Source organism: Saccoglossus kowalevskii, chromosome 8 (genome assembly GCF_978046115.1).
Source record: "Saccoglossus kowalevskii chromosome 8, keSacKowa6.1, whole genome shotgun sequence".
Lineage (NCBI taxonomy): Eukaryota > Metazoa > Hemichordata > Enteropneusta > Harrimaniidae > Saccoglossus > Saccoglossus kowalevskii.
Genome location: NC_140648.1, coordinates 33210393 through 33225744, shown reverse-complemented (window position 1 = coordinate 33225744; position 15352 = coordinate 33210393). Strand labels below are relative to the sequence as shown.

The 15352-nt window shown below is 36.1% G+C and overlaps 1 long non-coding RNA gene across 1 annotated transcript; it reads right to left on the bottom strand.

Moving 5' to 3' along the window:
- Window positions 1-2482: 2482 nt before the first annotated feature.
- Window positions 2483-14732, bottom strand: LOC146739529 (uncharacterized). Its single transcript, XR_014930220.1, has 2 exons — window positions 14580-14732; window positions 2483-3039 (listed from the first exon to the last, which is right to left on the bottom strand). It is a non-coding gene; the product is annotated as an uncharacterized LOC146739529 (long non-coding RNA).
- Window positions 14733-15352: the final 620 nt, after the last annotated feature.

Here is a 15352-nt window from a genome sequence, read left to right as displayed (position 1 = left end):
TGTCGCAATGGATGGGAACTGTTTTATTCTATACTTCATCTAGAAAGCAATATAATGCCCCCCAACATATTAGGTATGTTTATGTGGAGCTGTGCTTTGCAAGGGAGCCACTCCCCATTCTATTTTCAAGGCGTCCATGACCAGTGTTATAGCCGCAGTTGATGGAGCAATCTGTTATCTCCGTCTTATGTTGGTTAAGTCCATCCACTTGATGGCAGTCAAGCTTTGTGGGGTCCATGATATTTCTCATGTGGCGATCCACACAACTGGAGTGTGTGGACCTGGACGAGCATACCTTTGAGAGCTGTTTGAGGCACAAGGCCTCTCATAGATGAAGCCATTTCCAAAAAGCTCAATAATTGTCTGAGCTGTGCGTGCATGCAAAAAGTGTGGCTGCCGGGTCTCTCAACCTGAAACACTCCCAAGAATACATTCCCGGAAATACTAAATGTGGGATATGATTGTTTGAAGGATGTGTGCTAAAATTACTGCTCTTGTATCAACCAGATATTGATAAAATGGATTCACATTGTTGGCCTGCTGTGCAGCCACAAAACTGGCACTGCCATTAATTTTGGGAAAAAAAAACTGTGAGGCTACAATGGGCAAACATTGAACTAATATCTTGAATCAAATGTTTGAGTGATATCAGGAAATCCCCTGATGTACACAGCAGTGTACCTCTGCTGGGGTCACCATCACATAAAATGCTCTGAGAGAATATACTGATTCAGTTGGCTTGGGTCTATATTGTTCTTTATTGTTCACCAAAAATATGGGGGAATAACAGGCACTGCACTGCTGCCATTTGCCAATAATTCTCTCACTTCCTGGAAAATCATGCCTACCATTACTCGTGGCAGAGCCATTGACACTGGTGATGGAGTCAACTGAAGCTTTTTGGCCAACTTGATCTTGTAGCTGTGCTTGACTTCTGAAAGGTCCTACAGGGTCATTGTGGTAGTTTGCTACGGTAACCGAACAATTTAACCTCACAGGAAATAAGGGTTGGGAAATGAATCCTTTAATTCATACCACTGAAAACACCTGACCCCAACCACATCCACCTCAACGATCATTTCCTTGGTTGATATGTTTGTTCCTGTATTCCCCTCGACCAGACTGTCATTATTGGGCATTCTGACCCTATGAATGAGATTATTGTTCGTGTGTATCTGTCTTCAGTTTATCATACATGTATTTAGAACACATATTATATTGGTGCATCTATGCCTAGCATCATTGGTTCTGGCAAAATGTTTGACTGCTGCCTCTGTTGAGGCCCTCAAAATGGCAAACTACCTAGGCAGAACTGGGCTAAACTAATTCCTTATATTTGGTCCCATTGAATCAAAATAGTTGTGCATGCCCCTGTTCAGTGAATATCCTTTTACCATAAATACAACATTCTGGGTGATGTTAGCCATGTAAAAAAAGGGACACGTTACGATCAGCAAATTCTTGTATTGTCCATTGAGTGCCAGCTTAAAGCCAGAGACTGCAGCAAGCACTTGGTAAATCAGAAAAATGCAACTTATGTGGAAATTAAAATTTATTTAACATGGTGCCCAAGGTTAGACATTCTTCCTTGCAAAAGAATGGTTCATCTGGGCCCACCAACAGTACTGGATCATATGATACAGAGTCCCCTTTACAATCTGGTTTGTCACCAGAAATACAGTACTGAAATTCCCACTTGTAATCAAATGGTGCTTTGGCGTGGTGTGGAATTTGCAACCCTACCTAATATCCCTGCCCTCTGCTCGACGAATGAATCAACAGCAGGTGGCAGTGGTATAACAGTGGATCTACACTGAGGTTATTGTACCATCTCAGTCACCTCATATACTTATCTATCCCAAGAATTTTTCTATTTGGGCTACATTTTTTGAGTAGACTTGACTCATCAGAAAATATAGAACTAAACTAAAGGGCACTGGACCCCACACATGATCAATTTTATTGTCATATTGGATGATCCCATGTTTAAACCAAATTTGAAAGAATCCCATACACACGACCAAGATCTGGTTTCAGGACAATGTATATATCGGTATATACATATTGATATATACCGGTATATCACAAGATGTTTGATGCATGTGTACAGTTAGAATGTTAGCAGTCCTGGCATGTTAACGATGCAGCTGGAGATGTACGCTTGTACACACACACAAAGATCAATCCCAATCAGTTCCCATTTTTGAACAAAACAATGTGACATAACAACCCACTATGTATGATGCTCATATCAAGTTTGTTGTGATCTGCCTTTACACTGCTGGGAAATTAGTGTGACCATGCCAACCACAATTAGTGTACACCATGAACCTAGGTCAAACTGTAAGCCCCTAATTTGTGCTACACATGAACAGTTGTTTTTAAATTATTAGACATAAATCATAGAGATCAAAGCTTTATGCTTCAATCAAGTTTAAATTTTTAAAGCAAACATTTTGTAGAATATAAACACAACACAATGTGGTATTGCAAGAAGCAGAAATAATATATTTTTGTCTCATAGGTGTACAAAATATATTATTTGCTCAATTAAAGAATCTAACACTGCAATTTCAAATATTATAGAATTTTACTGAGCAATTTAATATATAGCATGCTTGAAAATAAACAATGCACCATCTTACTTATCATCTCACTCATTTGGAAAATATTGAGAGTTCAAATATTATAATTGTTGACAATATGCATAATGCTGACATGATCACATGCTTTACTACAAAGTGACCAACACTGACAAGGGTCCAGAAGAGAAACGTTATTTCTAAATTAAGTATAAATTTATAATCACACTTTAATTCTTGTTGTTATACTGTATGGTACCTTTGTAATACAGTTTTATAATATTTTTGTTATTATCATCATGTTATAACAAAATACACCATACAGTCATGAAATAATCAGAAAACTGAAAAAGTGGTATACAAATACAATTACTAAAAAGTCATAAATCATTGTTACAGGTACTGAAGCCATTGATACCATATTCTTTCATTTCTCTGTATAGTATTTCCAAGTTTCCTACAATAATAAAAAAAAAATTGTTAAAATATCTATCAAAATACAAAGCTTGTATGTTATGCTAATTTATCCCAGTACAGGGCCTAAGGGTTATCGGTAACAAGTCTTCCATTAGTAGTTAGTGTAGTGAGTCAGGTCAGGGAATTAATATTAATACCGGTAGTACTCAGTCCTAATTATAGGCAACAAATGACTCATTGGTCATTAGTGCAGTGAGTTAGGTCAGGTTCTCTGGGATTAATAAAACCCAGTCCTCATTAACAAATGCCAGAACAGAGCCCCAGGGATTAATAATACCCAGTATTAGTATAAGTAACAAAAGTCTGATTTGTACATGAAGTTAGTGCAGTGAGTCAGGTTAGGTTCCCTGGGTATAATAATGTCCAGTCCTAGATATAGGTAACAAAGGTCCCATTGCTAGTTAGTGCAGTGAGTTAGGTCAGGTTCCCTGGGTATAATAATGCCTAGTCCTAGATATAGGTAACAAAAGTCCCATTGCTAGTTAATGCAGTGAGTTAGGTCAGGTTCCCTGGGTATAATAATGCCTAGTCCTAGATATAGGTAACAAAAGTCCCATTGCTAGTTAGTGCAGTGAGTTAGGTCAGGTTCCCTGTGTATAATAATGCCTGATCCTAGATATAGGTAACAAAAGTCCCAATGCTAGTTAATGCAGTGAGTTAGGTCAGATTCCCTGGGTATAATAATGCCCAGTCCTAGATATAGGTAACAAAAGTTCCATTGCTAGTTAGTACAGTGTGTTAGGTCAGGTCCTCTGGGATTAATAATACCCAGTATTAGTTATAAGTAACAAAAGTTTCATTGCTAGTTAGTGCAGTGACTTAGGTCAGGTTCTCTGGGAATAATAATACCCAGTCCTGGTTATAGATAACAAATGACCCATTGGTAGTTAGTGCACTGAGTCAAGTCAGGTCCTCTGAAACTAATTTACCCAGTTCTAGTTATGTGTCCCATTGGTCATCAGTGCAATGATTATGGCCATGGTCTCAGGATTAATACATGTAAAACCCAGTTCTAGTTATAGACAAGTAACCTGTAGAATACTGTGTGGGTAATATTTTTTATATCGATTTTTGTTGCATTTGCAGCAAATAGTTACCAAACAATGAGAAATTTATAGGATTGAATATACCCCACAGCTGGCTTCACATGCATTGTTCATAGTTCATATGGTGCTTACACCAGGATTTAATTACAGCACCTAGGCGGTATGTGGTTACAGCTTAATGTTTCGAGTAATCGCAAGAAATTGACATGACAATAGAAATTCATTAAAGACTGGCACTCCCATACAATTAACAGCGAGTGAAATTCCTGGGATTGAAACATATATTTTGAAGTCACTGATGTAGGCAACGAATAACTGCAAGTTGACATAAAGACGAGGTAGTTTATTTAATCAGTGGTCAACTATAGGCTGAAATTATAATTAATTTGTTTATTTCAATTTCTCCTGACGTCAAATAGAATACACTGGTGAAACACGGTAGTAACTGTGGGTGAAAGGATGTTTTGGGGTGTAGTTTACATTGTACATGTATATGGAGTGGTAGGGTCGGGTGTAATGTGTTCATTTCCAACTATTATGAAGTCACGTAGAATTTCACTTAATTTATTTTTGCTGACATGTTTTCAAGCATTACATGTGAATCCAATTTTCACTGCGCTGTGTCTCAATAGAGTATGAGGGAAATGGCATATTCACTGGAATTTATTTCAGGGGAAAAATATTTTCAGTGATAATGAAGTATTATGACAGATACCCTCCCCGTGGCTTTCATTGCGTATGGAAGTTATTTTCACGAGTGATGCGGTGTATCCTGCTGCCGTACTTTCACGAGCGAAGCCACGGGGAGGGTGTGGGGTTCTGTTATTATTATTAATATGATACAAGACAGTGTTACGCCCTAGCAACGCGTGTCAGTGTAGAACGCGTGTCACTGTACGTGTGAAAATAAAATAATCAGACGCCTAATTTGAGTCATTGTCCGAATAAATAACTCGTGGGTGTTTAAGCGCGGTGGTCGTAGCGCAGCGTGTGTTCGAATTTTATGTAAATAAACAATGTATTTTACACGCGTTGTATACGTTGCTATGAGTCCCATATCGAACAGAACGCGGCACGACTGCCGCCCTTTAGTTGGGACCACGACAGAACCAGAACTTAAACTGGGCGACTACGATACACGGTTTATGTTGAAGTTAGAAGTTCCTCCACAGATCTGTGCATTGGCAAACATGCCGTGCAAGTGCGGTACTCCACTGACTGAATGACCTTCGTTGACATCGGTCGTGGCTGACTCGTGAGCTACACACTACAACTTCGTTTGTGATGTTGCTTGCTGGTCGTCGTAAGACTGAGTCTTGTTTTACCGATTAAATGTTGCTCATTTGGCGGTGGTAATCTTTATTTGGAACTGAGTAACACAACAACGTCGCCAGCAGAAACCTCCTGGTATCTCGATGTTGATGGTTGCGGCTCCATAGTGATCGCTGATTTTACTGCGGGTCCAGGCTGCGGGTTAATCTTCCGAGAGCCCTTCAAGATTTATAAAACTCAGTTTCCAGGTGGTAAACATACATTAAGTTCTCCCAATCCTAGTATTCTATGCGATGTACATCTAACATGCCAAAATGATGGTGAACGATTTGAACCTGACAAAAATAGCAGACGGAAATGTGTTTACAAAATAAAAATAGTGATCACTTGAAATAGATACCAGGAAGGGGAGGGGGTAAAAGAAAAGTTATATAACATTTTATTATTCAATAATTTTAATTTATTAAAATATATAAGTTTGTCCAACTCCCTGTGATACAACACCTCAGACATAGCTCATTGTACTCGACTTGAGTGTCGGCACAAAGTTTGAATTTTTGATATTTTTTTTTCATTGATGACAAAGTTGACCCCAAAGTTAGAGTAACTGTTCGCCAGGAATGGCTTTTTAACTCTTCTGTGATTTTTTTTGGCTTGGCTAATTTTGTTCATACTTTACAGGCAGGTCGTACCATCACTAATTGGAAAAACAATCCTGACCCACTGCTACCATGGCAACAGCCAAAATCTGCTTTTTGAATACTTTCGCTCCAAATTTATTACCTCCTACCAGTCTTGTAATAGCAGTGTCCAAATGATCATGCCTTTTATTCTGGCTACGTCGCCCACTGGTAAGAGATCACCGGGGCCGACATTGTTACACTGTCAACGTAATCCCAACGCAACTTTGAACTTTGAATAAAATGTAAATGCTGCCTCCAATCTAGAAAATACTATCGCAAAACGGTAGGAAATACTAGTGATACATCTAACGGCTGAATACGTCCTAGCAATAAAATAAAGTGACTTCTAAAGACTGAATGTTATTTTGCGAACCTCGTATAAGGTGCCCGGTTTTAGTTATACACCGACGTTAGCTTCACGTTCATGTCCTACCATGGTAACAGCCGAAACATATTGCTTGTTTTTTACCGGCTTGTTTCCATTGGCAACCAAAGTATTTTTATTTTGTAAACAAATTTCCGTCTGCTATTTTTATCAAGTTCAAATTGTTCAGCAACATTTTTGGCATATTAGGTGTACATCACATGGAATACTACGATTGAGAGAATTTGATGTAAGTTGACTGAGTTTTATCATAGTACGAAGTCCAGGAGGTTTCTGCTGGCGACGTTGCGGCGTTACCCAAATGAGCAACATTTTAACTGGTAATCAAGATTCATTTAATCCATGGCTAACAAGCAACATCACAAGCGAAGTTGTAGCATGCAGTACCAGTAAGTCATTCCGTCAGTAAAGTATCACAGTAGCACGGCATGTTTGCCTTCAGCATTGTATTCAAACGAATCACGTGGTGTGCCGTTCTCGTTCAAACCCGGGATTCGATCAATAGGAGAGTTTCAGTAAAAAAACACATTGCAAATCATGCAAGTTCAACATTTTCAAACCAATATACTAAATAAACAGAAATTCTCAGAGATGCAAAAGAAGGCTAGATATTACTTTTCACTATACACATCTCTGTTGATACTATCCCTCACATATTCTACTCCCAATTACTCCTGCGTAAAATGGACTAGCCTCTTTTCATGTTGACATTCAAAGTAAAATCATGTGACAGGCTGTTAAATTGGCTGTTGCACACTCTTTCGCCGGTCTGGAAAATTTGTTTAATTAGCTCTCATTTAAGCAACAATGCAGATTTCCCAGTGGGAGTGAAACTATTCGACTCTGCCATTAAAAAAATAGGGGTGTTTTCAGCAAAAAACGAATAACCCTGGAATGCACACAACATACTGAATTTCGGAAGAAATCGTGCATTACTTACAGCAGCAGAATACCACAGACGAAACATGAAAACACTATATATTGTATTTCGGCCTGAACCCTCTATATTGCAATTCAAGGAATTAACCCCATATGTGCATCCATTTCCCACCTTGGTATCACCAACCCCTGAAAACAAACTCTTAATACCACGCTGAAGCGTTTGGTAATAACAAATGTCTCATTGCTTGTTAGTGCAGTGATTCAGGTCAGGGCCTCAGGATTAAAAAAAATCCAGTCCAAGTTCAGTGTTCTCCCCAGACCCTAAGTCAAACACTGTATCTAATTTGCATAATTTTCCCATTGAATATTGTGATACAATAACTGTGTTAGTATAAAATTAGTTAACAATCTATCTACAATTAATTAAAGACGAGAGAGTCTGATATTTTATATCATTTTACTCCATTGTCTTTTATGTATTTATCAAGTCAAATAAAGTTTGAAATAGAACAGCAAAACAAGCAGCCTATCGGCTGAGATAGCTCCGCTGTTAGCAAGGCACATTTCAATTAAAGAACAGAGGATATCATATAAGAAAATGAACAATATGTATGGTATGTATAGCAATCGGACTTGCTGTTTCAACAAGAATTCAAAAATATCACTTTTTACTAAAAATGACAAAAATATTCATCAAAATTAGATAATTGAAGATATCATCATGAAATGAACAAATCTGAGGGAGGTTTACCTGAGGTACATATATGTATAGTATCAAAGCAATCAGACTTGCGGTTTTTAACAAGAAGTCGAAAATATCACCTTTTATCAAAAATTACAAAAATATTGACTAAAATCAGAAAATTAAAGATATCATCACAAAATGAACAAATCTGAGAGAGGTCCATATGTAGTACTTATATATATATAATAGCAAAGCAATCAGACTTGCTGTTTTCAACAAGAAGTCGAAAATATCACTTTTTACCAAAAACTACAAAAATATTCATCAAAACTAGAGAATTAAAGATATCATCACAAAATGAACAAATCTGAGAGAGGTCCAGGTGTAGTACCTATATATGTAATATCAAAGCAATTGGACTTGCGGTTTTTAACAAGAAGTCAAAAATATCACTTTTTACCAAAAATATTCACCAAAATTAGAGAATTTAAGATATCATTATGAAATGAACAAATCTGAGAGAGATCCACATATAGTACCTATATATGTAATATCAAAGCAATCGGAATAGCGGTTTTTAACAAGAAGTCAAAAATATCACTTTTTACCAAAAATGACAAAAATATTCACCAAAATTAGAGAATTTGAGGTTTTGACAGTCTGCTATGCACCATTCCACTAATGCCTAGCTGTGTCGACTTTGTCGACAGCGGAGCTAAAAAGCAATAGAAATAGTTAATATGTTATAGCCAGTCAGTAAATATATTGTTATCCATGGAGATAACTGTTTATATCATTTTTTCGTGTCAACAAGTACAGTCAGTTTTAGTGCCCATGTCACTGTCTGTTCATGAGACATTAGGGCAAACATTTTTTTGTTGTGAGATTGCGAGTTATCAAAATAGGATGAAAATAATAAATCAATAACGACAAAATTTCAAACTAAAGTCAACGATTTTTCATTGATCTATACCTTATGTGTAATGCTATGATTACCCTAACTTTGTCCGCTAAACCGTAACATTCTTGCATTGAACAAATTTAGAATGTTTTGTTAATTAAAATCAGGTTTTTTTCTTGAACAAGCAGCCTATCGGCTGAGATAGCTCCGCTGTTAGAAATGCACATTTCAATTAAAGAACTGAAGACATCATCAGAAAATGAACAATATGTATAGTATCAAAGCAATCGGACTTACAGTTTTTAACAAGAAGTCGAAAATATCACTTTCTACGAAAAATGACTAAAATATTCACCAAAATTAGAGAATTGAAGATATCATCACAAAATGAACAAATCTGAGAAAGGTCTACATGTAGTATCTATATATGTAATATCAAAGCAATTGAACTTTTGGTTTTTAACAAGAAGTCGAAAATATCACTTTTTACCAAATATGACAAAAATATTCACCAAAATTATAGAATCCAAGATATCATCACGAAATGAACAAATCTGAGAAAGGTCTACATGTAGTATCTAAATATGTAATATCAAAGCAATTGAACTATTGGTTTTTAACAAGAAGTCGAAAATATCACTTTTTACCAAAAATTACAAAAATATTCACCAAAATTAGAGAATTGAAGATATCATCACAAAATGAACAAATCTGAGAGAGGTCTACATGTAGTACCTATATATGTAGTATCAAAGCAATTGGACTTGCGGTTTTTAACAAGAAGTCGAAAATATCACTTTTTACCAAAAATGATAAAAATATTCACCAAAATTAGAGAAAGATATCATTACAAAATGAACAATTCTGAGAGAGGTTCACATGTAGTACCTATATATGTAATATCAAAGCAATTGCACTTGCGGTTTTTAACAAGAAGTCGAAAATATCACTTTTTACCAAAAATGACAAAAATATTCACCAAAATTAGAGAATTAAAGATATAATTACAAAATGAACAAATCTGGGAGAGGTCAACATGTAGTACCTATATATGTAATATCAAAGCAATTGCACTTGCGGTTTTTAACAAGAAGTCGAAAATATCACTTTTTACCAAAAATGACAAAAATATTCACCAAAATTAGAGAATTAAAGATATCATTACAAAATGAACAAATCTGAGAGAGGTCCACATGTAGTACCTATATATGTAATATCAAAGCAATTGCACTTGCGGTTTTTAACAAGAAGTCGAAAATATCACTTTTACCAAAAATGACAAAAATATTCACCAAAATTAGAGAATTGAAGATATCAACATGAAATGAACAAACCTAAGAGAGGTCTACCCAAGGTACATATACACCAAGTATCAAAGCATTCAGGCTTGTAGTTTTCAAGAAGAAGTCGAAAAAGTAAAACATTGACACGGACGACGACGACGACGGACAATCACTCATATGATAAGCTCCGCTCGACAAAGTCGACAGCGGAGCTAAAAAAACTGCAAGAGGGAGCACTGCAATTCAGCGGCACCATCAAGTAGGGGAGATGGGGTTTTCCCTATCAGGGTGTGGAGCATTCTCTGGCTTCCTTTGGGCCAAAATTTCTGTCAGACAGGTCAAAGTTGAAGACTGAAGCCACTTGTGATCCCTTGTCATTCAGAATTTTGTGGTTGCCAGAAAATCTGCCCCCTAGGGTAAGGGGCACATGGCCATGGCATGAGGGCGATGCACCCCTGTTTCTTGTTTAAAAAAATTCCTGAAAATGATTCATTGGCGATTATCTTAGAACCACTAATAAACAGACTGGCAATCCAGGTATTTATTTTGATCTAACGTGTGTCTCGAGTTAATGTTTCAATCTTAGAAAGAACTGGGGATGATAAAAAAAAATGTCCACAAAGTCATGCGATAACATACGACTTTGTTGGTGTTTCAACAGGAAGTGATGCAAAAGGTCAGACCAAAGTTTCCAATTTTATCTTACATTTTGCCCTGATGTATCATATTTTCAAGAGTTTTTTAATACATGATCGGCAAAATACAGTAACATAATACCAGCTCTGTTGTAGACATGGCGACGTCAACTATCCTAGAAAAATCGACTAACTATCAGAAAAAATATTATGGTAAAAGTCGTTCATTTTTCTTTATTATACATTCAAGAACATTACTATAAAGATGGTTTATACATTCAAATAATCATTACTTTCCTAAAATATGGTCAATTTTGGATATAAAATATATTATTTGGAAAATCAACTTAAAACTCAACTCGCCATTCGGCAAAATTTGGCAAAGCATGAGCCACCAGCGTAGCCGAGACACACAATCGTTGGGCAGATTGACACCTCCAAACAACAGTGTTGCCAGTCATTTTTTTTTCTTTGGCGATGCCTGCAGTTGAATAATTTTTGCTTCGATTTATGTACAGTTTTATTTTCAATGGGACCTTATTTCACTTGTTTTTTTTTTTGAATTAAAGTACAAACTGCAAATAATAGCAGTGTACCAAATCAGTATATTTTCCGGACATGTGCAGTATTTGTGATTTGTGAGACTTGTTTTGTCACATTGTTGCTGTTACGTGCAATGGGCAAATTATTAATATTCTAGTATTTGATTTGGATTTAGAGGGACCACACCCTTGAAAGAACATCTCACAGGGTCACATCACTGTACCATTACGCTTTAGAGGTGTGGAGAGAACACTGTTGTTATACATGTAGGTAAAAATGTCCAATTTGTTGTTAGTGCAGTGAGTCAGGTTAGGTTCTAGGGGAATAATAATACCTTATTATTAGTTTTATAGTTAGTGCAGTGAGTCGGGTCAGGTCGTCTTCGATTACCAGGTAATAATACCTAGTCCTATCGGTCACTGGTAGTATACCGTAGTGGTTGTCGCATCAGACTCATGATTTGTAGACCCAAGTTCAAATCCTACTAAGGCTGAACACGGAAAGCCCAATTCCACTGGCCAAGATTTATTCACTAACGAATGCGACTTTGGGAGAACTTTGATTAAGGTCGGATAGTGCATTAAATTGCCATTTGATAGGAAAATGGCCGCACAGTCCTGTCATGTAGTCCCAAACTTGAATATGACTTCTGTGGCAAAAATGCACTATGTGTCAGCACTTGCAATTTGCACATAAAAAAAGTCAGGAGAGTCAACAGTGAAATTTAATGTCCGGAACTGTTGCCTGGCACAAAAAAATTATTAAAAATAATAATAATACCTAGTCCTAATTATGAGTAACAAATGTCTTATTGGTTGTTAGTGCAGTGAGTCAGGTTAGGTTCTAAGGGAATAATTATACCTTATTATTTGTTTCATAGTTAAGACAGTGATTCATAATATCCAGTTTTAGTTATACATGTACATGTATAGGGAAGAAATGTGTTATATACATGTATAGGGAAGAACTGTGTTAACTCCATTTTGCAAAAAGTTGTGAGATAGAAAATTGAACTGTAGATGGCATTTGGGGGGCTCACATCTTTTCCATAGAGCCCTCCGTTAAAATAAGCTTTTTACCTCTCCTGTTTTCAAGCAACGTGCAAGTTATTTTTAAAAATTTTATGGTTATATTGTTCAGTTCAATTTTCAATTCCACAATTCTTTGCAAAATCCAATATTGAGTTAACACATTTCTTCTCTATAGGAAGCCATTATCCCATTGATCATTAGTGCAGTGAGTCAGGACAACGTTGTTAGATACAAATAGATTGAATGGTAAACTTTTGATTTTCAAAGGATTTTTTTAGTAATATTATTTATTCACTTATGGAACATGTATAAATGATTGTTTAAACATTCATCTATCACAGCAAGTATTTGGAAATGAAATTAAGAAAGCATTTCTGTGAATTCATGGCGTCCCAAAATTCAGTAGGAATTCCAAGTGGTTACTCACATTCTGGAGCTACATTTATATCCACAATGCAGCAATAATAAAGATGGTTTTTGTATTGTAAAACTTACTAAACAAATTAAAATGTAATACAAAAATTGAAATAACCATGAATGGTTGTTATTAGTGAGATTAATAACAAGTGTATAATGAGATTAATAACAAATTGTATGTCTTTTCTAAATGACTATAGTATTGCCAAGGCTGTTTTATTGCTGTGGAATCATAGCCCTATGTTGCCGACCGCATTATTTACGTGACTGACTCTGGCCGGCCCGGTTAAAATCCACATGCCAAATTTGGTCGTCGCGAAAATCACATTTTAAGACCTTCGAAAGTACTCACTATGTTTATTTACTTCCAAACAATGACCAGAACCTATTTGCGCTGTGAAATGATGACGGTGGTCATAATTAATTGACTTTATTTACTGTACACAGAGTCGCAGAAAAATAACAAGACGAAAGACGCCATTTTGTATTCCAGAGTTTATAGCAAATTACGCGAGACCTATAATTTTGTACCACGTGACCGAAATCAGTAGATAAATTGCGTTTATGCAACTAGTTTCTATTATTAAACAAAAATCATACAATTATAAATACTGTATGTGATTGCTTTTTTGGAACAATTAGAATAACGGGAAGTATGAGTTTTATTCTTCCACCACTGTATCACATGACCGCCAAACGAGATTACATTTATTCTGTGCTAGGGAGTGTGGGATGTCAATGGCTGCCGTTTTCTCGTAATTTGCTTGGTTTCCGCGGTAATTGTAAAATATCACAAATTATTGCTTATTTATAAACACAAATTGCAAACAAAAGTTTGTATGTTATTCATCCAGCAATCAATTCACAATAAAGGTACATCACACCATAGTAATCAAAAGCAAAAGCGATTTAATTTATGTATGCCAGATTTCTGTTATTAAACTGTGATAGATCCCGTAGCTCTATGTTCGACGTACAACTACAAAATTAAAAAAAAGACGTCCAAATGAAATTGTTAGGGCGAAATTCGATTGTAGGTCGCACCAAAGAGCTACGGAACCGCAGCTAGCTGTTTTATTGACTATTGACACACCTTTGTCATTTACGCAAGAGTATAATATATTATACAAATTGTTCTATCTCGTCATGTTATAGAGAAAAAATATGATAAAATAAGAAAGTGACTGACATGTTTTATACAAGAATATCATTCAGGTTATGGGTATAAATTACTAAAATAGTAATATCAATACCTCATTAATTACTTAAATCTTGCGTATTAAAACATTTTAATTTCAAGAAAATAAATAGCTGCTAAAATATAAAAATTTCCAGAATGGATGATACAACTTGACAACACCAGCGAATTCTGTCATCATATACGGAATATTTTACAGAAATGCATCTCAAATGGAAGAAACACAAAACGGAAAAATAGCATATCGCTCGGTGGCTCAGTTGTTGTCCGTCTGCTCAACGTCCGCATATAGATTATTTAAATTCAAGCTGGACATGTACATGAAGTTTAAACTATCACTTTCTGGATCAGATGTACTATATACATGTCTATAAATTACTGTTTTGAGAAATCGATGCACATTCGAAATTGGAATTGAACACAACATGATGATGATGATGATAGAATCAAATGGACGACTCGAGACACCGCAGCAGTCTGAGCAGGCACACTAAACAAGTCATAGTGCGATAGCTAGCTAGTAAATATCAATATTAGTATTGAATCGTCATATACTTACCTAGCAGCTTCGCCGAACAGTTTCGATGCACTAACACCATTTCAATCGGCGACGGATATGCTATGCAATTGATTTTTAAAAGTACGACAGTTGAATTGAGCTCCGCGATATGGCTGTTAGGACAGCCGATTGTAATACCCCCTAAGTTAGCGTCACTGTGTCTGCGTCAAAAAGATGACAATTCGGTCTGAAAATATGCGCAAGTAAAGAAAACTTAAATTAAACATAACAAATTACTCCAAATTATACACAAACTGTCCAGAATTATTCAGAATTATGAGATTTATTGACTTGTGAAGAAAAATAATAACAAAGAGCAAGAGGACGTTGGTTTTAATTTTCGCGGGTACCAAAATAGTGGCAAATACCAAAATAGTGGCTTAACAATCGTTCCTCTGCAGGCGCGGTTTCCGAGTCGTTTTTCGAGATTGAAGACAGCAATGTTGTTGGAGCTAATCTTTCAACAATTGTGCACATTACTTGCCGTCTTCCAAAGATTGTACCGTTGGCCTTATCATTTTACTAGTTAACATATCAAATAGAAATATTTATTCACTGCCTCGTGAATATGCCATTTTGAAGACATCTTTTTTGAATGTCTTTAATCTCAGACTCAGCTGAGATGGCTTCGGTGTACTTGAATTGACGTTGTCGTACGGATATGATAACACATAATGACATAAGTAGGCTATCGGATTGGAAATTTGCAAAACATCCGAGAAACAGTACTAGTTAGATGAATATGAACGCAATCAGAGTAAAGTACACGACCT